Below are 26,034 nucleotides of genomic sequence, written 5' to 3'. Positions count from 1 at the left end.
TACATAGAAATATCCCATTGCATTGCCCAACACAGCTGAGGTAGTAATGTCGTGCGTAATACAGGTGGGCTTCGGCCCACACTGCATGCCCCAGTCAGACGGGTTCTTTAGAAGTGTACAGATGTATTAAAAACTCAGTGTTCACCTACAGCATGGGTGGCTCCCTGGAACCCACCGGCGGTACATAAAAATATCCCATTGCATTGCCCAACACAGCTGAGGTAACGTCAGCTGTAATGCAGGTGGGCTAAAAATTAATTTGATTACACTGTAGGCGAGGGCCCACAAAAATTGCTGTATCAACAGTACTAATGTACATCCCAAAAATTGGCCATGGCCAGCCAAGAGGGCAGGTGAAACCCATTAATCGCTTTGGTTAATGTGGCTTAAGTGGTAACTAGGCCTGGAGGCAGCCCAGTGTAACGAAAAATTGGTTCAAGTTAAAGTTCCAATGCTTTTAAGCGCATTGAAACTTATAAAAATTGTTCTGAAAAATTATTTGAGTGAGCCTTGTGGCCCTAAGAAAAATTGCCCGTTCAGCGTGATTACGTGAGGTTTCAGGAGGAGGAGCAGGAGGAGGAGGAGGAGGAATATTAGACACAGATTGATGAAGCAGAAATGTCCCCGTTTTGGATGGCGAGAGAGAACGTAGCTTCCATCCGCGGGTGCAGCCTACGTATTGCTTACGTATCGCTGCTGTCCGCTGGTGGAGAACAGAAGTCTGGGGAAATCCAGCCTTTGTTCATCTTGATGAGTGTTAGCCTGTCGGCACTGTCGGTTGACAAGCGGCTACGCTTATCTGTGATGATTCCCCCAGCCGCACTAAACACCCTCTCCGACAACACGCTAGCCGCAGGACAAGCAAGCACCTCCAGGGCATACAGCGCTAGTTCAGGCCACATGTCCAGCTTCGACACCCAGTAGTTGTAGGGGGCAGAGGCGTCACCAAGGATGGTCGTGCGATCCGCTACGTACTCCCTCACCATCCTTTTACAGTGCTCCCGCCGACTCAGCCGTGACTGGGGAGCGGTGACACAGTCTTGGTGGGGAGCCATAAAGCTGGCCAGGCCCTTAAAGACTGTTGCACTGCCTGGGATGTACATGCTGCTCGATCTACGCACATCCCCTGCTACCTTGCCCTCGGTACTGCGCCTTCTGCCACTAGCGCTGTCGGCTGGGAATTTTACCATCAGCTTGTCCGCAAGGGTCCTGTGGTATAGCAACACTCTCGAACCCCTTTCCTCTTCGGGAATCAGAGTGGGCAGGTTCTCCTTATACCGTGGATCGAGCAGTGTGTACACCCAGTAATCCGTAGTGGCCAGAATGCGTGCAACGTGAGGGTCACGAGAAAGGCATCCTAACATGAAGTCAGCCATGTGTGCCAGGGTACCTGTACGCAACACATGGCTGTCTTCACTAGGAAGATCACTTTCAGGATCCTCCTCCTCCTCCTCCTCAGGCCATACACGCTGAAAGGATGACAGGCAATCAGCCGGTGTACCGTCAGCAGCGGCCCAAGCTGTCTCTTCCCCCTCCTCCTCATCCTCCTCATGCTCCTCCTCCTCCTCCTGTACGCGCTGAGAAATAGACAGGAGGGTGCCCTGACTATCCAGCGGCATACTGTCTTCCCCCGCCCCCGTTTCCGAGCGCAAAGCAGCTGCCTTTATGGTTTGCAGGGAATTTCTCAAGATGCATAGCAGAGGAATGGTGACGCTAATGATTGTAGCATCGCCGCTCACCACCTGGGTAGACTCCTCAAAATTACCAAGGACATGGCAGATGTCTGCCAACCAGGCCCACTCTTCTGAAAGGAATTGAGGAGGCTGACTCCCACTGCGCCGCCCATGTTGGAGTTGGTATTCGACTATAGCTCTACGTTGTTCATAGAGCCTGGCCAACATGTGGAGCGTAGAGTTCCACCGTGTGGGCACGTCGCACAGCAGTCGGTGCACTGGCAGCTTAAAGTGATGTTGCAGGGTGCGCAGGGTGGCAGCGTCCGTGTGGGACTTGCGGAAATGTGCGCAGAGCCGGCGCGCCTTTACGAGCAGGTCTGACAAGCGTGGGTAGCTTTTCAGAAAGCGCTGAACCACCAAATTAAAGACGTGGGCCAGGCATGGCACGTGCGTGAGGCTGCCAAGCTGCAGAGCCGCCACCAGGTTACGCCCGTTGTCACACACGACCATGCCCGGTTGGAGGCTCAGCGGCGCAAGCCAGCGGTCGGTCTGCTCTGTCAGACCCTGCAGCAGTTCGTGGGCCGTGTGCCTCTTATCGCCTAAGCTGAGTAGTTTCAGCACGGCCTGCTGACGCTTGCCCACCGCTGTGCTGCCACACCGCGCGACACCGACTGCTGGCGACATGGTGCTGCTAACACATCTTGATTGCGAGACAGAGGAGGAGGAGGAGGAGGAGGGTGCTTTAGTGGAGGAAGCATACACCTCCGCAGATACCAGCACCGAGCTGGGGCCCGCAATTCTGGGGGTGGGTAGGACGTGAGCGGTCCCAGGCTCTGACTCTGTCCCAGCCTCCACTAAATTCACCCAATGTGCCGTCAGGGAGATGTAGTGGCCCTGCCCGCCTGTGCTTGTCCACGTGTCCGTAGTTAAGTGGACCGTGGCAGTAACCGCGTTGGTGAGGGCGCGCACAATGTTGCGGGAGACGTGGTCGTGCAGGGCTGGGACGGCACATCGGGAAAAGTAGTGGCGACTGGGAACTGAGTAGCGCGGGGCCGCCGCCTCCATGATACTTTTGAAGGACTCAGTTTCCACAACCCTATACGGCAGCATCTCAAGGCTGATGAATTTTGCTATGCGGACGGTTAACGTTTGAGCGTGCGGGTGCGTGGCGGCGTACTTGCGCTTGCGCTCGAACACTTGCGCAAGCGACGGCTGAACGGTGCGCTGAACTACACTGCTGGATGGGGCCGAGGACAGCGGAGATGAGGGTGTGGGTGCAGGCCATGAGGCGGTAGTGCCTGTGTCCTGAGAGGGGGGTTGCATCTCAGTGGCAGGTTGGGGCACAGGGGGAGAGGCAGGGGTGCAAACCGGAGGCGGTGAACGGCCTTCGTCCCACCTTGTGGGGTGCTTGGCCATCATATGTCTGCGCATGGTGGTGGTGGTGAGGCTGTTGGTGTTGGCTCCCCGGCTGAGCTTTGCGCAACAAAGGTTGCACACCACTGTTCGTCGGTCGTCAGGCGTCTCTGTGAAAAACTGCCAGACCTTAGAGCACCTCGGCCTCTGCAGGGTGGCATGGCGCGAGGGGGCGCTTTGGGAAACACTCGGTGGATTATTCGGTCTGGCCCTGCCTCTACCCCTGGCCCTGGCCACCGCACTGCCTCTTGCAACCTGCCCTGCTGATGCCCTTGACTCCCCCTCTGAAGACCTGTCCTCCTGAGTAAGCGTTGCACACCAGGTGGGGTCAGTCACCTCATCGTCCTGCTGCTCTTCCTCCGAATCCTCTGTGCGCTGCTCCCTTGGACTTACTGCCCTTACTACTACCTCACTGCAAGACAACTGTGTCTGATCGTCATCGTCCTCCTCACCCACAGAAAGTTGTTGAGACAGTTGGCGGAAGTCCCCAGCCTCTTCCCTCGGACCCCGGGAACTTTCGAATGGTTGGGCATCAGTGACGATAAACTCCTCTGGTGGGAGAGGAACCGCTGCTGCCCAATCTAAGCAGGGGCCCGAGAACAGTTCCTGGGAGTGTTCCCGCTCCTGAGCAGGTGTCATTGTAGTGGAGTGAGGAGGCTGGGAGGAAGGAGGAGCAGCAGACAGAGGATTCGGATTTGCAGCAGTGGACGGCGCAGAACTGCGTGTTGACGATAGGTTGCTCGAAGCACTTTCTGCCATCCAGGACAGGACCTGCTCACAGTGCTCATTTTCTAATAACCGTCTCCCGCGTGGACCCATTATTTGGGCGATGAATGTGGGGACGCCAGAAACGTGCCTCTCTCCTAATCGCGCAGCAGTCGGCTGCGACACACCGGGATCAGGAGCTCGGCCTGTGCCCACACCCTGACTTGGCCCTCCGCGTCCTCGGCCGCGTCCACGTCCTCTAGGCCTACCCCTACCCCTCAGCATGCTGTATTACCAGTGATTTGATTTCACAGGCAGGAAATAAATTGGCGCAAGACTGCAGGCCAAATATAATTTTTTCCCTTTTTGGAAAACGAAAGGCCCCACTGCCTCTAGTGAATGAATAATCTAAGTTTAATAACTGTGCTGTGTCCCTGCTAATGTGTCACAGAACGTGAGGGTAGCAGAGTTATTATAACTCTGGCAGAGCAGGTATTTTTTTTCCCAATTAAGGAAAGCAAATGGCGAAGCCAGCAGTAAAGCGTAGCTGGGTGCGTATGATTTAGCAATGTTTTTCACGCAGCTCACACGTGTCCACCGCCCGTAAGGACGGACAGAGGCTGGACAAATAGATTTGTTTCCACTTGTTTTTCCACCAAAAGGCAGCACTGCGTATATTCAATGAACATGAGAAGTTTAATAACTGTGCTGTGTCCCTGCTAATGTGTCACAGAACGTGAGGGTAGCAGAGTTATTATAACTCTGGCAGAGCAGGTATTTTTTTTCCCAATTAAGGAAAGCAAATGGCGAAGCCAGCAGTAAAGCGTAGCTGGGTGCGTATGATTTAGCAATGTTTTTCACGCAGCTCACACGTGTCCACCGCCCGTAAGGACGGACAGAGGCTGGACAAATAGATTTGTTTTCACTTGTTTTTCCACCAAAAGGCAGCACTGCGTATATTCAATGAACATGAGAAGTTTAATAACTGTGCTGTGTCCCTGCTAATGTGTCACAGAACGTGAGGGTAGCAGAGTTATTATAACTCTGGCAGAGCAGGTATTTTTTTTCCCAATTAAGGAAAGCAAATGGCGAAGCCAGCAGTAAAGCGTAGCTGGGTGCGTATGATTTAGCAATGTTTTTCACGCAGCTCACACGTGTCCACCGCCCGTAAGGACGGACAGAGGCTGGACAAATAGATTTGTTTCCACTTGTTTTTCCACCAAAAGGCAGCACTGCGTATATTCAATGAACATGAGAAGTTTAATAACTGTGCTGTGTCCCTGCTAATGTGTCACAGAACGTGAGGGTAGCAGAGTTATTATAACTCTGGCAGAGCAGGTATTTTTTTTCCCAATTAAGGAAAGCAAATGGCGAAGCCAGCAGTAAAGCGTAGCTGGGTGCGTATGATTTAGCAATGTTTTTCAAGCAGCTCACACGTGTCCACCGCCCGTAAGGACGGACAGAGGCTGGACAAATAGATTTGTTTCCACTTGTTTTTCCACCAAAAGGCAGCACTGCGTATATTCAATGAACATGAGAAGTTTAATAACTGTGCTGTGTCCCTGCTAATGTGTCACAGAACGTGAGGGTAGCAGAGTTATTATAACTCTGGCAGAGCAGGTATTTTTTTTCCCAATTAAGGAAAGCAAATGGCGAAGCCAGCAGTAAAGCGTAGCTGGGTGCGTATGATTTAGCAATGTTTTTCACGCAGCTCACACGTGTCCACCGCCCGTAAGGACGGACAGAGGCTGGACAAATAGATTTGTTTCCACTTGTTTTTCCACCAAAAGGCAGCACTGCGTATATTCAATGAACATGAGAAGTTTAATAACTGTGCTGTGTCCCTGCTAATGTGTCACAGAACGTGAGGGTAGCAGAGTTATTATAACTCTGGCAGAGCAGGTATTTTTTTTCCCAATTAAGGAAAGCAAATGGCGAAGCCAGCAGTAAAGCGTAGCTGGGTGCGTATGATTTAGCAATGTTTTTCACGCAGCTCACACGTGTCCACCGCCCGTAAGGACGGACAGAGGCTGGACAAATAGATTTGTTTCCACTTGTTTTTCCACCAAAAGGCAGCACTGCGTATATTCAATGAACATGAGAAGTTTAATAACTGTGCTGTGTCCCTGCTAATGTGTCACAGAACGTGAGGGTAGCAGAGTTATTATAACTCTGGCAGAGCAGGTATTTTTTTTCCCAATTAAGGAAAGCAAATGGCGAAGCCAGCAGTAAAGCGTAGCTGGGTGCGTATGATTTAGCAATGTTTTTCACGCAGCTCACACGTGTCCACCGCCCGTAAGGACGGACAGAGGCTGGACAAATAGATTTGTTTTCACTTGTTTTTCCACCAAAAGGCAGCACTGCGTATATTCAATGAACATGAGAAGTTTAATAACTGTGCTGTGTCCCTGCTAATGTGTCACAGAACGTGAGGGTAGCAGAGTTATTATAACTCTGGCAGAGCAGGTATTTTTTTTCCCAATTAAGGAAAGCAAATGGCGAAGCCAGCAGTAAAGCGTAGCTGGGTGCGTATGATTTAGCAATGTTTTTCACGCAGCTCACACGTGTCCACCGCCCGTAAGGACGGACAGAGGCTGGACAAATAGATTTGTTTTCACTTGTTTTTCCACCAAAAGGCAGCACTGCGTATATTCTATGAATAATAACTGTGTTGTGGCCCTGCCTATACAATTCTTTCCCTGCAGTATCAATGGAGGGTGGAATGCTCTGCAGAGGCGATTTTGAGAAGCCCAAAAAAAATGCAGCACAGCTAACAGCAGCCTGGACAGTACTGCACACGGATAAATATGGCCCTAGAAAGGACCGTTGAGGTTCTTGAAGGCTACACTCACTCCTAACACTCTCCCTGGCTATGCAGCACTTCTGTCCCTAATGCCAGGTGCAACGCTCTGCAGAGCCGATTTTGAGAAAAAAAAAATGCCACTGCTAACAGCAGCCAACACACAGCTATCAGTGGCCCTAAGGGCTCATGTCCACGGGCAAAATGTGATTTAAAATCCGCAGCGGATCTCCCGCGCGCGGATCCGCACCCCATAGGGATGCATTGACCACCCGCGGGTAGATAAATACCCGCGGATCGTCAATAAAAGGCATTTAAAAAAAAATGGAGCATGAAAAAATCTGGACCATGCTCCATTTTCATGCGGGTCTCCCGCGGGGACGGCTCCCGCGGGCTTCTATTGAAGCCTATGGAAGCCGTCCGGATCCGCGGGAGACCTAAAATAGGAATTAAAAGCATTTACTCACCCGCAGCGGACCGCGAAGCTCTGCTCTTCCTCACGGCCGCATCTCCCTTGCTTCGGCTCGGCGGATGTGCCCGGCGCATGCGCGCGGCACGTCGACGACGTGCCGGCGACGTGCCGCCGGCGTCAGGAATTCATCCGCCGGCCGAAAATGAAGATCCGGCCGTGAGGAACAGCTGACCTTCGTCGCCCGCGCCGGATAGGTAAATTCTTTTAAATTGCTATTTTCGGCGCTCATGTCCGCGGGGCAGGAGGGACCCGCTGCAGATTCTCCATGGAGAATCTGCAGCGGATCTGATTTTCCCCGTGGACATGAGGCCTAATAAGGACCTTTGGGGGGTCTTGAAGCCTACACTAACTACCAATTCTTTCCCTACAGCAGCTCCGGTATAAACAGCACTGTCCCTCATCTAACTCACACCGCATCTGAGGCGAGCCGCGGGAGGGGCCGACTTTTATATTAGGCGAACACCTGATCTCGCCAGCCACTCACAGCAGGGGGGTGGTATAGGGCTTGAACGACGCAGGGGGAAGTTGTAATGCCTTCCCTGTCTTTCAATTGGCCAGAAAAGCGCACTAACGTCTCAGGGAAGGAAGTGAAAGTAACCAGAACACCGCATGGTGTTCGTTACGAATAACGAACATCCCGAACACCCTAATATTCGCACGAATATCAAGCTCGGACGAACGCGTTCGCTCATCTCTAGTTGTGACCCTTTTACTTAAAGAAATCTTGTGCCAAATTTCATGTTTGAACGACACTGGAAATTTAGAGAATTAGTGGCGAGTCAGTGAGTCAGTCAGTGATTTTCCGCTCGTGGACGGGGGGGGGGGGGGGAGTGTTTCCATAGCGTTGCTATGAAGAGCTTTCACTGCGTTCCCCTCGGCCAGATCATCACCGCGGGGAACGCAATGAAAACCCGCCCGTGGACAAGCAGCCATAGGGGTTATTTAGTCCCGTAGCTCTTTCCACGTACCATGTGTTAAAGGAGATGTCCCGCGCCGAAACGGGTTTTTTTTTTTTTAAACCCCCCCCCCGTTCGGCGCGAGACAACCCCGATGCAGGGGTTAAAAAAACCACCCGCACAGCGCTTACCTGAATCCCGGCGCTCCGGTGACTTCTCTACTCACCGCTGAAGATGGCCTCTTCCTCCGTGGACCGCAGCTCTTCTGTGCGGTCCACTGCCGATTCCAGCCTCCTGATTGGCTGGAATCGGCACGTGACGGGGCGGAGCTACACGGAGCTACACGGAGCCCCATAGAGAACAGCAGAAGACCCGGACTGCGCAAGCGCGGCTAATTTGGCCATCGGAGGCCAAAAATTAGTCGGCACCATGGAGACCAGGACGCTAGCAACGGAGCAGGTAAGTAAAAAACTTTTTATAACTTCTGTATGGCTCATAATTAATGCACAATGTACATTACAAAGTGCATTATTATGGCCATACAGAAGTGTATAACCCCACTTGCTGCCTCGGGACATCTCCTTTAAAGCAGATTCCTCTCTACAGCGTTTTCTTTTTCGTGTTGTTGAGTAAAACATATTTCCCACAACACGGAAAATTTCCAAGAATAATAGAAACAGCAGGAATACATGAAATATTTGTCCTTTTATGCTGGTTTCAACATATGGCCTGTTTTGAATAAAAAAAAATGTGTGAAGTGGTGAAACAGGACAACATTATGAAGTGAAGGTTTATAAAGAGATCCTGGTGAATATGCGAAGTAGATAAAAGATAAGGCAGAGATAAGCATTAGATATATGAAATATTTGCTTGCCAAGGAAATACATGCGCAATTTTGGAATTTCAAAGTGTCTCTAAAGTATATTGTCATTGGACTTGAGAAAGGTACCGTGGAGGTACTGAAACGCGTTGTCCGCTGTACACACGTGTGTGTGGCACACGTACGGCATTGGTGTTGGTCTGCTTGACACGTGTGTGTTTTACACATACGGCAGTTGTGTTTTGAGAAGGATTAATAAACCTGTGAAGAATCTTTCTTATTTACTGGTCGTATGAAGATTGGTTTAATCATTTGGAGTCTTCACTACAAGGAGGGGGATTCTGCATCACATACCCCCCTCCTAGAAAGTAAGTGTCTGTTTACCATCTTTTTTATAAAAAAATAGAGACAAAAAATCTTTTTTTTTTTTTGTCACCATCTCTGGCAGCGCAGAGTTTTTTTAACTGTGTATTGTTTTCTTGTTTTTGGGGGCTCTCTACTGGGAACCCCTTTTCACCCTGCAGCTCTCCCTAAGTTTAGGGGATTTGAGATCGGTGACTTCAGAAAGGAACAACAGGACCTTGTGGCGCACATTCCATTTGTTTTTTTAGTTAAAGTATATGAAAGAACTGTGTATGTCAGACACTTTATATGGCTTGATCCTACAGTATACAATGATGGTGTAACATAAAATAAAAGTACAAAGCAATTTTTGTTGATCTATTGAGCTGGATCTAAGAAGGGGCAAATGGGGGTCAGTATCAAGAAAAGTAAAGCAGTGATAGTTAGTGTAGATACAACTCTAGAGCTACCCTGTGTTTCCCCGATAACAAGCCCTACCCCGATAATAACCCCTGATTTTTTTTGGGGGGGGGGGGGGGGAGAGAGAGGAGGGGGTGCCTTGTTCACCCCAATGTGAGGTAAGGCTGTGGCAGGGAAAAGCCTCCCAGTGACCCACAGTGGCACATCTAGATGGGCAAAAACCAACAGTCACTTTGGAAGCAACCCAGCTCAGGGGGACCAGGTATAAAAGACGGTCCATGTACTTTTATGCATGCAGCTATGTACATGGGCCAAGGTGAATGGGTTGGTGTCATGAGTAGTTTAAAGGGGGTTTACAGTCATTTACTGTTAAAGACCTATCTTCAGGATGGAGCATCCACCAGATATAAAAGACTGCTTTGAATTCTACATGCTATTCTGTGACCTTCCAGCATACTGTGCCACTACATATGATCTGCAACCACCAAGGGTATTGTGCCACCAAGTGTAATCTATAACCATCAATGTTTAGTGACACTGCTCCTAAATGAATCTGGAATATTAAGATGCATCTTGGAAATCAGAGATGTTGGATATTTTTGAGGAGGTCTGCTTCCAGAGCATAAAACTCATTTGACTAACAAATCTTAGGAATATGTCCAACTTTAACCCAAAGTTCTGTTATAGCCTTACTATGCTATGCTAAGTAATGTACAGCCATTGCTCTAGCCAAAGTACCATACGTACCAAACATGAGGGGAATTATTCATTAATGGAAGATCTTGTGTTAGTCTTGTTATTTTTCTGAAAGGAATATTTACTACTAGGTAAGTGGGTGTGTGTATGCGTATGTATAATATATATATATATATATATATATATATATATCTCAATTTAATAACCACAATCAGTATTCTTCGTGTAGCTGAATTGACTGAAAAAAAGTATACATGTGACACATATCTCTGCAAGGTCCCAGACAATGGCGGGATTGTGTGACTAGTGAGGTCAGTATAGTGTAATGAAGTCAGTATAGTATAGTGTTTAACTGGTAACCTATTAAACTTTATCCAGCCCCTCAAATCAGTGAGCGGATCAGTATTCAGCATCAGCGAGGTCAGGGCTCTTTAATATGTATAATGGCTGTTTCTGTGAAACAAAAAGTCATTCTTCACCAACAGAACCAGCCTTTTCTACAGATAGCAGTATTTCCTATATGTGCATTATATGGCTTGCAGAATGCGGCTCATGAAGTGCTCTGACTTGTCTATTACATTTTAATCCATAAGTGTCATGTATGTCAGCTAGTACATCAGTAGAAGGCTGAATTCACCCCACATGTATGATGCATGGTCAGGATATAAATCTGATGGAAATCTCCCGATGCGTACGTCCATGTGCCTATAGACTTTGATAGCTAAATATATGAAAGAAGGGTATTCTCTTGGTATACAGATGACCCGTATACATAGGAATAATGCAGGCTTAACTGTATTAATATATGTAGTTGACTACCCTTTTCAGTACAATTATATGCAAAAAATTAAAACATTAATCCAAAGTTCTAGATTTCTTTTTAATGGGAGTTTATAATAGTTGCATAGTCTAGGCCTACATTGGCGATGACTATTTCAAATCAACTCACTCAATGTAACTGCCAAAACCACTGCAATCTTAGTATTACATGTTTATAGATATATCTGATCATTCCTAAGGACACACATATGGAAGCATCGCCTGTAGCCACAATCTCCAAGATCAATGTAGAGGTATAGGACAGATAAAGAGGACTCTCCTAATAGGTCTGCTTCAGTAAGTGGTTGCAATCAGCATGACAAAATAATCCTGGAGTGTCTTTACTCTTAAAGGCTCCTGTCCACGGGCGAATTTTCACTGCGTTCCCCACGGCGATAATTCGGCCACGGGGAACGCACTGAACGCTCTCCACGAGTGGAGCATGCTGTGAATTGCAGTGATTCTCCGCAGTGAGCCTATCTGTCAGATAGGCTCACCGCGGAGATCCGTCTGCTGGCTCCCGCTCCCCGGCGGCTCCCGCAGCAGAGATCCGCCGCGGGATTTCGCAACGCTCGTAAACAGGCAGAGATCTAACAGAAAATGTCCTAGAATTGTTATTTCATGGGAAATACATTAGAGATGAGCGAGTATACTCGCTAAGGCTAACTACTCGAGCGAGTAGTGCCTTAGCCGAGTATCCTCCCGCTCGTCTGTAAAGATTCGGCTGCCGGCGCAGGGGACAGGTGAGTTGCGGCGGTGAGCAGGGGGGAGCGGGGGGGGGGGGGGAGTGAGGAAGAGAGAGATCTCCCCTCCGTTCCTCCCCGCTCTTCCCCGCTGCTCCCCGCCCCCCGCTGCTCCCCCGAATCTTTACAGACGAGCGTGAGGATACTCGGCTAAGGCACTACTCGCTCGAGTAATGTGCCTTAGCGAGTATTCTCGCTCATCTCTAGAATACATGTATTTACTAAAACAGCCATGTCAGGGCAGCTGGATTTTTCAAACTCTATAAAACAAGCTTTGACGGGCTCTAAATCACTAAAAGTAATAAACAGTGCCTACCGTTTTAATTTAAAGGGAACCTGTCACCAGTTTTGTCAGTATAAAGCCAATAATATGATGCTATAGTGCTTGTTAACTGCTGTAAATACATGTTCTTATCAAAATCACTAGCGTGTCATTCAGCATGAAAATGCACTTTTATTGCAGAACGCACACTATACAAATTACATTCTTAGAGTCACTGGGGCAGTGCTGGAGCTTCCCCGAGTCACAAACTCGCTGCACTAACAAAGTCCAATCCTTATTGATAGACATCCTCCTGGGTCGTGATGTCAGCGCAAGCAGAGGCTGTTCAGGTTTATTTTTTATAAAAAACAGAAAAACTCTTTAAAACATTATATATACTTGGCTATATGAGCCATATTTACCAAAATAACAGAGAAACCCCTTAAGGACCAAGTGCTGTAAATTTACAGTGCTTGGTCCTGGGCTTTAATTCTGGTCGATAGCAAAAATATGACGCAAGATTCAATCCTCTGCTTCTGCAATCAAGCAGGAGTAGGTTGGGTCCTTAACTGTTAGCCACAGCTGAGAACCCGGAGGAGAAGGAAGAAGCATTTTTTAGCCAGTTCTTCTTTCCCGGGTACACAGCTCTCAAGAACTGAAAGTGGAAGTGTTTCTCCGCTATGCGACCAAGCGATCATGTGACCGCCGGAATCCCCTAGCACAGCAAAGCTGCAGCGTTCTAGCAGACCCAGACCAGCTCTGTTAATGACTATTGTTACTACAGGGGAATATTTTTCCCTGTAACTGGGGCTCCTATGGCTGTTACACCTATGAACGCCCCGGCTACAGTGGAAAAGTGTCAAATAAAAAAAAACAGACAATGTGAATGTCCCCCAGAGGTCTTATATGACATCATGGGGGACATAGATAGTAAAAAAATAGTTACAAGAATAGGTTAAAAAAAATTACAGAATAAAATAAAGATACATACATACAAAATAAAAGGACCCAAAGCCGACGCCAACCAAAACCGTCGCTGTATGCGCCTTACAATCCAAAACCATACATATTACATGTCAAAACATCCAAAACAAAATGAGGAACCCAATCCCATACTTTATTTTAGCGGAAATTTACCAATTAAAAAAACAAAACAACTATAAATGTAAAAAAAATCATTTTTTTTAGCCTTTTGCCACCAATAAATCTAAGAAAACTGAAAAAAGTCAGTAAAAGAGATATTAAAAAAAAAAATAGCCCTATATGTCATGGGGAAAAAACGCTGCAAAAATAATTTTGGTAGCTGAAGGAAAAAAAAATAGAGCAGTAAAACCACCACATGGGTAAAATTCCTAAAAAGTGTCTGGTCCTTAAGGTACAAAACAGCCTGGTCCTTAAGGGGTTAAGGGACAGCGCAGTATCTCCATATTTACATAGCTAATATCTTGGTGTTAAGAGGAATGCAGAAGAGGAATGATTAACAGCCACAACCTGATGTTGGACACATTCTCTGTGTAGCACCCTGCACAGAAGACAGGGACGGAATACCTAGCACATGGGAGGAAGTCTGGAGGACAGTGGGAGTGACTACACAAGGCAGCAGAAAGAGAAAGCACATCAAAGTTAGATGAAGGTTCACAGAGGGTGAATGAGGGACACAAAAGTTGGGACTGGGCGATCACACACTGGTAAGTAAGTGAACCTCTACAGCACTGCTGCATTTCGCTTGTCATGACTGTAGATATATTTATGCTGCTGGGAGGGGAAAGATGAGTGTGTGAGACACAGAGTTCATACTTCTCTGTCCATGACGGGACAATTAAAATGAAGAAGTATTTCCTGAAAATGGCAAATGGCTCACAACATTTCACTTTATTGCCTGGCGGTATAAGACACTCAGCGTAATAAGAAGCTTGGAAAACTACGTGATTCTTGCATAAGACATCTGATACTGATAAGACTTTTCAAAATAGCACAATGAAGAAAATAATACAAATAATTTATCCTACATTATTGGCACTATTGGACAGTCAGCTTTAACTACTTCATTACTGGGGCACAGTACATTGTCTACTGATTGCCTTATATGTTGGCTTCTTGCCTGTCACTTTTTGCTTAGTTTACTATTTCTGTGAGTTTGTCTTATTTTTATGACCAGTTGGACTTTAATTAGACTTTTTCACATTTTTGGTCCTCCGATTTAATGTGTCTTAATTTAATATAGTCTTAACATGTTTGCCTTTTATTTAAAGTATAATGTCTGTAATTTAGAGGATTTTTGAGTTGGAGCTGGGGCTACACATAACTTTGGCAAATCATATGTATTTGTTTTACACTGTATAAACACCAATTCATCGGACACTAAAGTTGCCTTTTTTTATCTTATAATTTTCCCATGTAACTGTGACTATGTTACATTAATTACCTTGAAACATTGCCCTGGTAATGTGACATTTGTTACATTCAGAGGGGATCCTTACCTTTTTACATGCACTGGCATCATATGATGTGCTACATGTTCTCAAAGGTGCAGAGGTGCATAAAGGATTCAGTTCTACTACCAGTGTATATATATATATAACTAAGTAGGCAGAAAATTGCACTTTTCACTTTGCGGAAACCAGAGTTGTTTCTTGTCAAATCCTTTATTTCCATTTGCTCTGCTAGGATACAGTATGTATTGATGCTTGGAGTATGACTGTTGGGTTTAGAGAGCAACAATAGGGTAGTCATTGAAAACTATTGTGTGCATGCTGCAGAGAAAGTCTGTGCTAACATTGTGGTTCATCTACCTGGAAGCAGCTGATTGGGAGAGCTTTCCAATATCTTACTATCTTATCCCGACCAAATGTCATTATCTAGCTGTGTATTCAGTTACACTTAAAGGGGTTGTCCCGCGGCAGCAAGTGGGTCTATACACTTCTGTATGGCCATATTAATGCACTTTGTAATGTACATTGTGCATTAATTATGAGCCATACAGAAGTTATAAAAAGTTTTTCACTTACCTGCTCCGTTGCTAGCGTCCTCGTCTCCATGGTTGCCGTCTAATTTTCGCCGTCTAAAATGGTCGAATGGCCAAATTAGACGTGCTTGCGCAGTCCGGGTCTTCTGCTTTTCTGAATGGGGCTCCGTGTAGCTCCGCCCCGTCACGTGCCGATTCCAGCCAATCAGGAGGCTGGAATCGGCAATGGACCGCACAGAAGAGCTGCGGTCCACGGAGGAAGAAGATCCCGGTGGCCATCTTCACCGGTAAGTAAGAAGTCACCGGAGCGCGGGGATTCAGGTAAGCGCTGAGTGTTTTTTTTTTTTAAGTCCCTGCATCGGGGTTGTCTCGCGCCGAACGGGGGGGGGGTTGAAAAAAAAAAACCCGTTTCGGCGCGGGACAACCCCTTTAAGGCCCTTTTACACACAATGATTATAGCTTAAAATTCGCTCAAAAGCCACCCTTTGAGCGATAATCGTTGTGTGTAAATGTCTGCCCATCTTGCACTTACCGTGCACTTTTCGTCCATCGCTGACTTCAGGTCTGCATAAAAACCTTCAGGACAATAAGGTAAGACGAATCGCATGCTGTGTTCTCCAAGGGCAGCGCTGATAACAGCTGATACCATTCTTTAACAGCTGCTGTCCCACTGGAGAACAATAGCGATGTATTTAGAGAACAGACCACCGGCTGTTCTCTAAATACATGCAATGAAGTACTAAAGGGCTGATTAGCCCATTAGTACCTATGCAAAATGATCGCTCAAAACTGTCAGTTTCTGTCGAATTGTGAGCAATCATCTGTGGGTGTAAATGCACTTTTAAGGTGACCATAAATACTAGAAAGAAGTCAGTTGATTTTTGAACAACTGTTGAAGGAGTAATCGTTTCACAGATGTAGCCATACACATTTTAGTCCATACTGGCCATTACAGGCATTCAAACTGCCCACACATGTTCAATGACAATGGGTGTCACAGAGTGACGGACAATTTTTCGGGATCATTTGTGGGCAAAAATATCTCTCATAAGAACAAATATCTTTTGCTCGACTAATGGACAAAAATTTCAAATGTGGCTGACTTCTTTTGTTAAATTTACCCTACAAATGATCATTTTGGTTGAAATTGTCCATCTTCATCAACTTTAGTCCAATGTCTAACCTGTGCTTCCCGCACTGCTCGACCTGCCCTTCCTTCATTCGGGGACTAACTGGCCCCCTGTTCTCGTGATCAATGGGGTTCCTAGTACTCGGAGCTCCAACAATAAGTTACTTACCCCCTAACCTGCAGGTACGGGATAACTTGTTGGAACTAGAATACCCATTTAAGGCTATGCTAACATGTCCTAGATTTGCCAGATCCGATTTGCGTATTTCAAAGAATTCCGTGCAGAAATTTGATTCTGGGCACATGGATCACTGCTGTAGATGAGCCATTGTAAGGGCTTAAACAGATGGGCACATGTGCAAATACAATTGCTGCTACGGAGCATATTAGCGCATGAACCAGTCAAAATCCTTTTTTCATTTTGACAGTTCAAATTTCACGCTATCGCACGCGGGTTAAAAAAAAACGCTGAAAAATAGGTCCTGCCCTTTCTGTTCTCGCACGTAGAAAAACGTGAGAAAGATAGGGCAAGTCCTATCTTTTCTCGTGTGTAGTAATATCGTGTGAGAATCAGGCTAGTGAAGATAAAACCATTGAAATCAACCTGACAAAATCATGGTCCTCTTTTCAAGCCATAAGGGCCTCTTCAGATGGGCATGATCTAGTCTTGTTATGCGGCCACATAACGGGACGAAACAAAACCACTGATTTCAATGGTTTAGTTTTTACTAGCGGTATTCTCTGGCATTAATACTACGTCCAAGAAAAGATAAGACGTATCCCATCTTTCTTGCATCTACTACGTGCAATAAAGATACAGCAAGACCTACCTACCCGCTGTTTATTTCTCATGCGCTATGGCGCAGTTTTAATGCTCCGAAAAAAAGTGAAAAACCCTGGTTCAAGTGCAACTTCGCTCCGTAGCAGCGAGCGTAGTTGCACATAAGCCCATATGTTTTTGCCCTAAGTCAGTGGGACTACTTCATGACTTTTCCATGGAGAATACACATAAATAATGAGTACGCTGCAGGTTTTAAAAACTGTTGTGCGGCCTGAACTCTATACAGGATTTTCCCTTCATGGAAACAGGGTATAAAATACCCAGTTTACTTGCATTGGTTGTGGAATGTCAGTGGACTTCATGAGGGTTTAGGCATGGAATCCATGCTAAAATCCGCTTCACATCCTGAATGTATGAACATAGCTTTAGTTTCGAGACCTGCAGGAAATCCTATAGCCTGAAAAACTGTATAGACTGTATTTTCTCCAGTTCATTTTTATTATTCATCTCTAGGTTTAGTGTTCTTTTACGACATTTGCCAAGGACCAGAGTAAGTGCATGGGAGACCATTTTTCCATTCTTTTTGGACAATGGACTTAACAGGAAATGATTGCATTAGTAGGATAATAACAAGTGTGGTGAATGCTATCCTCAGAAGTGATTTTGCTTTGAAAGATTTGTGTTTAATTGTAACTTCCATTAATGATTTAATGCATAATAATTGAAACCTTTTATTGAACAAGAGGAACTTGCTATAACAAGTGCATGGACGGTTCCTTTTATCCATTGTTTAGGACAATTAATGGTTCCCACACCTGTCCTCAAAGAAACCCAACAGGTCATGTCTTGATGATTTCAATAAAAGTTGATTTATTTCACTAAATCAGTAATTAGCACTTGTGTTTTCTTTACTAGTAAACATTATAAGGCATGGCCTGGTGGGGTTCCTTGAGGACAGGCTTGGGAAACAAGGGTTTAAAGAATAGCATTCTAACTTTTCAGATGTGTTTAGTAGATCTGAGACTTTAAACATGTTGAGAGCACTACAAAAGTGATTGAATATAATTTATAATTTACTTCTAAGCTACTTATGGTCAAGGAAAAAAAACAGCCAATAATACCCAACTCTGACTAGGGTCTATAATAGATTTATATTCCATTTTTTATTTTACCAAAACTGGAACCAAATTCCAGAAGAAAGAACCATGGAACCAATATCTAACCTTGCTCTAGGATTAAATAACAAGTAGAACTTTTTAAATGGCTCACTCAGCTTGAAGTCCTCCACAGGGGTCAGGCCTCCTGTACACTAGCATAGCCCATTATATGGGCTATGGGGCTAGGCAGGTCTGCATGAAAAAACTCACCTTATGTCCTATTTCTGTCTGTGTCATGGATGAGAAATAGGGCATGCCAACACATGTCTCTGCGCTATATCAATGTAAACTAGACAGCACATGGACAGGCATCTGGGTGCTTAGCACATGGACAGGCATCTGGGTACTGTTCGATGCAAGTTGTGCTCCCGGCCAAAGAAAGAAGCAATGGTTGTAAGGGTACATGGATACTTATGGATCAGCAGGTTGTAGTGAATTCCAGAGGGAAAGGTTCAAAATCACGCACCAAACAGTAGAATGAAAAAATATTTCTTCATGTTAAAATTCATCATTACAGTCAACATGTTTCAGGAAGCTTGTATCACTCATGACTGACAATGTTATAATGGACAAACTGACCGTGGTTAGGCAAACGTCAGCTGATCTAATCATGGCACATCACTAACGCATGTTAATGCACACATAACCTGTCTCACAGGAGATTACCTCTCACTATCACCATATTTATGAATGAGAAATGATACACTGATAAATGTAAGGTTCTGCACATGGGCAGAGGAAATACATGTCACCATTACACACTAAATGGGAAACCACTGGTTGACACTGACCTGGAAAAGGACTTGGGGGTTTTAGTTAACTGTAACCTTAACTGAAGGAACCAGTGTCAGGCAGCTGCTGCCAAGGCAAATAGGATCATGTGGTGCAGGGGCGTAACTAAAGGCTCAGGGGCCCTGATGCAAAAGGTGAGCTGGGGCCCCCCCTCTATCTGTATCTGTACCCATACCCATACCTAAACCATGCTGCACAGAGGCATAACTTGAAGTTTCTGGGCCCCAATGCAAAACCTGTAACAGGGCCCCCAACTATAATGCTTTATTCATAGGACTGGGCTCCCTATATGGAGAAGAGAGGCCTCTAGGGCCCCCTAAGGCTCCTGGGCCCGGGTGCAACCGCATCTCCTGCATCCTCTATAGTTACGCCCCTGATGGGGTGTATCAAAAGAGGTCTAGGGGCACATGATGAGAACATTGTTCTTCCTCTTGACATGTCACTGGTCAGACCACACATGGAATATTGTGTATAATTTTGGGCACCAGAACTCAAGAAGGACATACAGAGCTTGAGTGGGTAAAAAGACGGGCAACTAAATTAATAAATGGAATGGGCAGACTAGACTATCTAGAGAGGTTATCAAAATTGGGGTTATTTACTTTAGAAAAACTAACTATGCATAAACATAACAGGGGACAATACAGAGATCTCTCCCATCATCTGTTTATACCCAGGACTGTGACTGTAACAAAAGGGGGCGTCCTTTACGTCTAAGGCCCAATGCACACGGGTAGATTTGCATTGCAGAATCCAGAGCAGGCATCCACCTCCGGGTTCCGCAGCAAATACTGCCTATAATATGCTATTGGAAATTGCTTTTTCCTCTACATGAGTGGAAATCCATTGTGATTTTTCTACTCGCAGAGGAAAAATCGCAGCATTCTCTATTTTTGCACAGATTCTGGGCGGACAGCTTCCATTGAAGTCAATGGAAGCTGTCTGATTCGTGGCCCTTCCAAAATGGCATTGCAGAAAGGTTGCAGATTCCACGTCATCGCTAGGTGAGCCGTGTGGCCAAGGGAGACCAGAGTGGTGAGTCGCAGGACCTGAGGTAGCGAGCCATGCAGTCAATCAGGAACTGGGGGGGTCACCTGGCTGTCAAACTGCTTTACCCTTGTTGATACCCACCACTTCCGGTGTCGACAAGGTACAATAGTACCGGAGTCAGAAGGAATTTTTTTCCCCTAAAATGGGGAAAATTGTCTTCTACCTCATCAGTGTTTTTTTGTTTTCTTCCTGATGAACAATATAGGATAACAAGCTGGACTGGATGGATTATTTTTAGCCTTACATATAATGTTACTATATTAAGGGAGCTGTGTTTGACAGAAATCATGTGCTGTATTAACATGTGTTAGTGGTGTGTCATGATTGTATCATGTGGCACCAGTCAAACACACTGATTTAATGCCATAACAGTGTCAGTCATGACTACAAGCACATGCTGATGAAATGCATGAACACTAATACTGATTTTTAACATGAAAACAATTAGGGTTTTAACATTTTATGGTTTGGTGCTGGATTTTGAACTTTATTCTCTGGAATTCACCTGCTCTAGGATTTACTGGGCACTTTTGTCTCGTTGGCGTGAAGAGTGGAGTCACTTCTTACCCCTCCACTCATCCCAGATTTTGAATCCCTTTGCAATGGGGCAGCTCTGAAAAACAATTATTTAATTCCTTTAAACATAAGAGGCATTCACATGAAATATCAGGCTGGCATATATTCATTGATAATGGCTATGGTTCTGTTTACAGATAGTTGTGTGTCCTCGGGTGCAGATCCTGTTAGCAGACCTATATATCTTGTTGCAGGCTGAACCATATGACCTCTAGGGTAGCATCATTTCCAGCAATATATAGACATACTACCAGTTGAAATAAAAGACATAGGATATTTCTGTACATTCGCTGTATATAAGCCTTTATAATCATCCATTGTTGGTTTTGGAATATACACATTATAGCACTGGAATGAATATCCAGTGTGATGTTACACAGTATCCAGTTGGCATAGTCAGGGTGCAATCACAGCCAGGATACCCATGTAGTCAGGACTGGTTACAGTTCATAAGTACAATGTAGTTTACTTGATATAGCAACCATGCACCTGATATAACAAGAAATAAACCAAAGTAAGCATGGAAATCATTTACTTTTTCATTCCTGTGTTTACAAAGATGCCAAGAATGTTAACAGTTGACTGTAAAAAGGCCATACGACAATTAGAGAAAGTAATGAGAATTATCCCGATACTTTGCTTTATTTACTGTCTGAATGCCTAAGCAGTAGTAGTTTCAACCATTCCGGCATCTTTTCAACACACCGCCTTTTTGACTATTGTTTTCTAAGGTCACACAGTTACACATCCTGTGTAGTTCCCGGGGTGAGAGTATTGTTGAGCCTGGGTAGCACAATATGACTTACATACAATGTATACCATGCAACGTTCTTATTCTTCACATAGGAATAAGTAGAAATGGTAAATGACCCTTGTGGTCCATTGTGATTTACAGTGACACTGGGGCTCCATTCACACGGGGCAGTTCGGTTGCAATACAAAATGCACCAAAAAGTGCATTGATAAACCCACGTGTGTTTTTACTATGTTTGTAGTATAATATGGCAAAATGCAGTTTTGCAAATGCAGTTTTTGCTGCGGTTTTTATTGCAACTGAACTGTGTGAATGGAGCCTGAAGTGTAACTGTCCCACAACTTTTGGATTCTGAGAGTTGTAGGCTTGCATCAGGTTGTGGACCACTGGCCCTGGGGTACAATTATATGCGTCCGTGCCAGACACACGCAAACGCATGGCAACAGTCTATCAACCTGCTGCCTGTGACACTAAAATGCTGCATTGCTTGCCATTAAAGCTAATATGGGATTGTCCCAGCTATATCGGATATGTAATAGTTTAAGATGTTTACCACATGTTAATATTTAGCAATATCCTATATGTTGCTTCTAGCTTAATGGTAAATTACTGTTTCTAAATAGTTAACTTTTTCAGTTTCATAGAAATACGGCACACATTAGAGCACTAAAATTCAATCACCTGCTCTAAAACTGGTTGAGTGCTCAGCCTAGCGCTCAGACTTTTTTGGGAATTGGCAATGTTATTTTCTGACAGACCTTAAAAAGGTGACAGATTTAAAAAACCCTTATTCAAATACAATGAAAGGGCTTATTCACAGGAGCTGTCGTTTTCACAGCCAGCCGATATGCGCTACCATCTGAGCTGCCTTCCCTCCCCATCACCGGCTCTCTGCCTCTCTCCTCCGCTTCGGCTGTTTGAAATGGGGTAGGAGGCGGGGTGGGGGTGGAGCTTAGCTCCACTCCGCCCTGCCCCCTCCCATTGCTTGCTGCGGGGAGGGGGCAAGAGCCTAGCTCAACCCCCACCCCGCCTCCTCTCCATTTCAAATAGCCGAAGGGGAGGAGAGAGGCAGAGAGCCGGTGAGGGGGAGGGAAGGCAGCTTAGATGGTAGCGTATATCGGCTGGCCGTGAAGATGGTGCCTGATATACGCTCCTGTGAATAAGCCCTCAGGGTGGGTTCACACGTTGGTGATTTGCTGCAGATTTTGTCACAGATTTTTTCTGCAGATCTGCAGCAGATTTCACCCCTTCAATTTGAATTCAGTCATAAGGGTGAATTCAATTGAAATAAAATTAAAATCAGTGACAAAATTTGGAGCAAATCAGCAGCATGTGAATACACGCTTGGGGAGTTCTGACTTAATGGAACAGGGTCTTCCATTCAGGCCTGTCATCTATCAGCTAGAGAGGCGAGCAGCTTACAAAGAGGGTCTCTTGCACTGAAGCACTGAGCACATCAGTGCATTACATGGACAGCCCATTGATTTAAATAGATACTGTGGTGGTTCTGCAGGGGAATTCGCATGTATATCACAGATTACAACTGACCACTGTCAGCACACAAAGCCATCGCCTTCTACCAAAAAGGAATTGTCCAACTCTTTTAACATGACAGACTGGTTGACATTGGGTAGCTTGAACTTTTTCTTTTAGCAGAACATGTGACAATGAACAGAGTATGACTGGGGCCAAGTGGAGTTTGAGTTGAGAAGGGACAAGGTAGTAATAGGGGAACTATTTTTTTTAACGCTGGATGGGAAGCAATACTTTCATGCAGTGGTTGTTAATAATATTAGAGTACACTGATCAGCTATAGCATTAAAACCATTGATGATCAATCCCATGACAGTGGTACCTGTCAAGGGGTGTGAGATATTAGGCAACATGTGCAGTCAGTGTTACGGCACTCTGACCGCCGAGTGCCAGATGGGATGCCCTGTACTTACCGCACCCCACTGTCCCTGCCTACTTGCCTCGACCTGGCTAACCCCAGGCGGACAACTGGGCGGCGGTCCCTACTCTGGCTAGGGACCTGGCAACTACCTAGATGGAACTAACTACCGGGGGACCGAGTGCCGACAAGGAAGACAGATGGAGATACCAACAGAAAATGCTGAGCACTAGACAATGCTAGGGAAAGAAAGGAAGCTGACAAGCAGACTAGCGGACTGACTGGAGGGAACTGCAGACAGAACTAACTAGTAGCTGACAGAACCAATAACTGGCAGTGAGCTCAGGTCACTGCAAGCCTTATAACTGCAAAGCTCTGCCCATGGGCGGGGATAGGGAGGAGCCAACTCCCCCATTCACAATACAAGAGAGAGGAAAAGGTGCGGGCGGCGCCCTACGGGCGGACCCGCCCACGCCGCCACACACCGGCCACCCCACGTCGCTGGGAGAGCCCTGACGTCAGAGCTCCGGGACACCGGAGCCAAAGCCGGAGCGGCGTGCGCTGACCGCGTGACCCTGCGCCGCGCTGCATGGTAACAGTCAGTTCCTAATGTTGGAGTGTTAAGGGCTATTTTTAAAGCAACGATTCTCGCTCAGAATTCGCTCAAAAATCATCGTTTGAGCGATAATTGTTGTGTGTAAATGCTCCCATCTTTCACTCTTCGACTGAATGATGATTTTTAGGTGAGCATAAAATCCATCGTAGAGCTAGAGAAAAGATAACACAGACTGCTAGCTGTGTTTGCTGTCCATGGTGCTGTATTCACCACGGGATCGCTTATTATATTGTATTCAGCTTACAGCCCCTTGGCAGAACAAAGGAGCTGAATGCAGAGAACAGACCATCTGCTGTTCTCTGAATACAGTTCTGGAGGCTCATTTATATGCAAATGAAGGTGATAAGCTGCTAATGAACATTAGTGTCCATGAGCAGTTTATGCAAAACTATCGCTCAAAACCTATCTTTTCAACAATTATCTTTGTGTGTAAATTGGCAGGAAAAATTGGCAAATGTAAGGATCTGAATTTGAGAAGGACCAAATTGGGATGGCTAGACAACTTTAAAGGATCTCCAAAATGACAGGTCTTGTTGAGTGTTCCTAGAATATAGACCAAGAAATAACAGAAAGCAGCCATATACTCAATATACTGATACAAGAGGACAACATGCAGACAGCCAGACTGCTAAATGAAGGAGCAAGTAATAGATGTGGAGGACACTGATGAGCAGCCACTCACAAACCTTCCTATATTGAGTGGGTGGCTGTTTAGTGCTTATTCCTGCACCAAAAGTAAATACAGAGTGTCAGGCCACATGATACGTGTAGTGCACCATGCAGGCTCACAACCACTGGTGTAACTACAGGCGATACAGTTGCACCCGAATGTGCTTACACGACCTGTGATGATGTCCCCGTCATTTGATCACTTTCTCACCAAAGGAATGGCAGCATCCAGGGCGTGGTATAATATATTAATTTATTCCTCCAAAGTCCTGCTACGTTTCGACCCTCTCGGGGTCTTTGTCAAGCTTGGAGGAATAAATTATTATATTATACCACGCCCTGGATGCTGCCATTCCTTTGGTGAGAAAGTGGAACACAGGTACATTGGGGTCTCTGGAGGCTCTGACCCCGAAATTGTGGCATGCATCCCATGGACTTAAAGGGGTTGTCCCGATGCAGGGGTTAAAAAAAAAAAACGGGATAGTGCTTACCTGAATCCCCGCGCTCCGGTGACTTCTTACTTACCTGGTGAAGATGGCCGCCGGGATCTTCTCCCTCAGTGGACCGCAGGTCTTCTGTGCGGTCCATTGCCGATTCCAGCCTCCTGATTGGCTGGAATCGGCACGTGACGGGGCGGAGCTAAAAGGAGCCGCTCTCCGGCACGAGCGGCCCCATTCAGAAAAGAAGAAGACCGGACTGCGCAAGCGCGTCTAATCCGGCGATTAGACACTGAAAATTAGACGGCACCATGGAGACGAGGACGCCAGCAACGGAACAGGTAAGTGAATAACTTCTGTATGGCTCATAATTAATGCACAATGTACATTACAAAGTGCATTAATATGGCCATACAGAAGTGTATAACCCCACTTGCTTTCGCGGGACAACCCCTTTAATAGTCATCTTTGTACTGGCTTAAAAATCCTGAAGTGTGCTGTGAGTCACATTCAGAGTGAAGTCCCGTCATGTGATCAGTCACCTGTGTGAGATGGGTCTGTGGTCACATGACCAGGGGGTGATCAGTGTGTGCAGGACTCTGCTGTGCTACTTGTGATCTCTGATGTATGGGATGAAAAATGTATGCAAGTTCTATACAGCTCTGTATATAAGAGCTGTATGGGATGTGCATGTAGTAGAGCTGTGTGTATGTGACGTGCATGTTACAGAGCTGTGTGTGTGTGTGACGTGTATGTAGCAGAGCTGTGTGTGTGTTACATGCATGTACCAGAGCTGTGTGGGGCCCTGCGCCACCAGAAACACTGGTACTATAATTTCCTAATAATTATTTGTCATAGTGTATAAATGAATTGGCTTGCCCTGTGGAACATAGGGTCATATAGACTCAGTATGACCTCTGCTTACATTGACAGCTATTATATTGTACCGTAACTGTTTTATTATTTCAGATGTCAGATTCATTTTGAAAGCACAACAAGTTTATCATGTAGTGATAATGTAATCTGTAATGTATATAAACATACTCTTCTCTGGGCAGTGGTAGAAGAGTTTTAGACTGCAGATGAAAAAGATGCTTGTGTTCTGTGTCTCTGTAAGCAATTAGAAGCCATGAAGTCATGTTTAATGCTCTAGGGG

General features: G+C 45.8%; 1 protein-coding gene across 3 annotated transcripts in view; it reads left to right on the top strand.

Moving 5' to 3' along the window:
- Positions 1-26,034, top strand: part of FILIP1 (filamin A interacting protein 1) — a 173,563-nt gene that overhangs the window by 60,266 nt on the left and 87,263 nt on the right. Inside the window, exon 1 of one of the 3 annotated variants that reach the window (XM_066604653.1) lies at positions 13,651-13,749. The exons of the other annotated variants lie outside the window; for them this stretch is intronic. The gene's annotated coding sequence lies outside the window, so the exon portion shown is untranslated. Of the gene's footprint in view, positions 1-13,650; positions 13,750-26,034 lie in introns of those variants that run through there. 3 annotated transcript variants of the gene reach the window in all.

Source organism: Eleutherodactylus coqui, chromosome 1 (assembly GCF_035609145.1).
Source record: "Eleutherodactylus coqui strain aEleCoq1 chromosome 1, aEleCoq1.hap1, whole genome shotgun sequence".
Classification (NCBI taxonomy): Eukaryota; Metazoa; Chordata; class Amphibia; order Anura; family Eleutherodactylidae; genus Eleutherodactylus; species Eleutherodactylus coqui.
The sequence above is the reverse complement of the archived record's forward strand: the minus strand, read 5'-3'. Positions and strand labels throughout refer to the sequence as shown.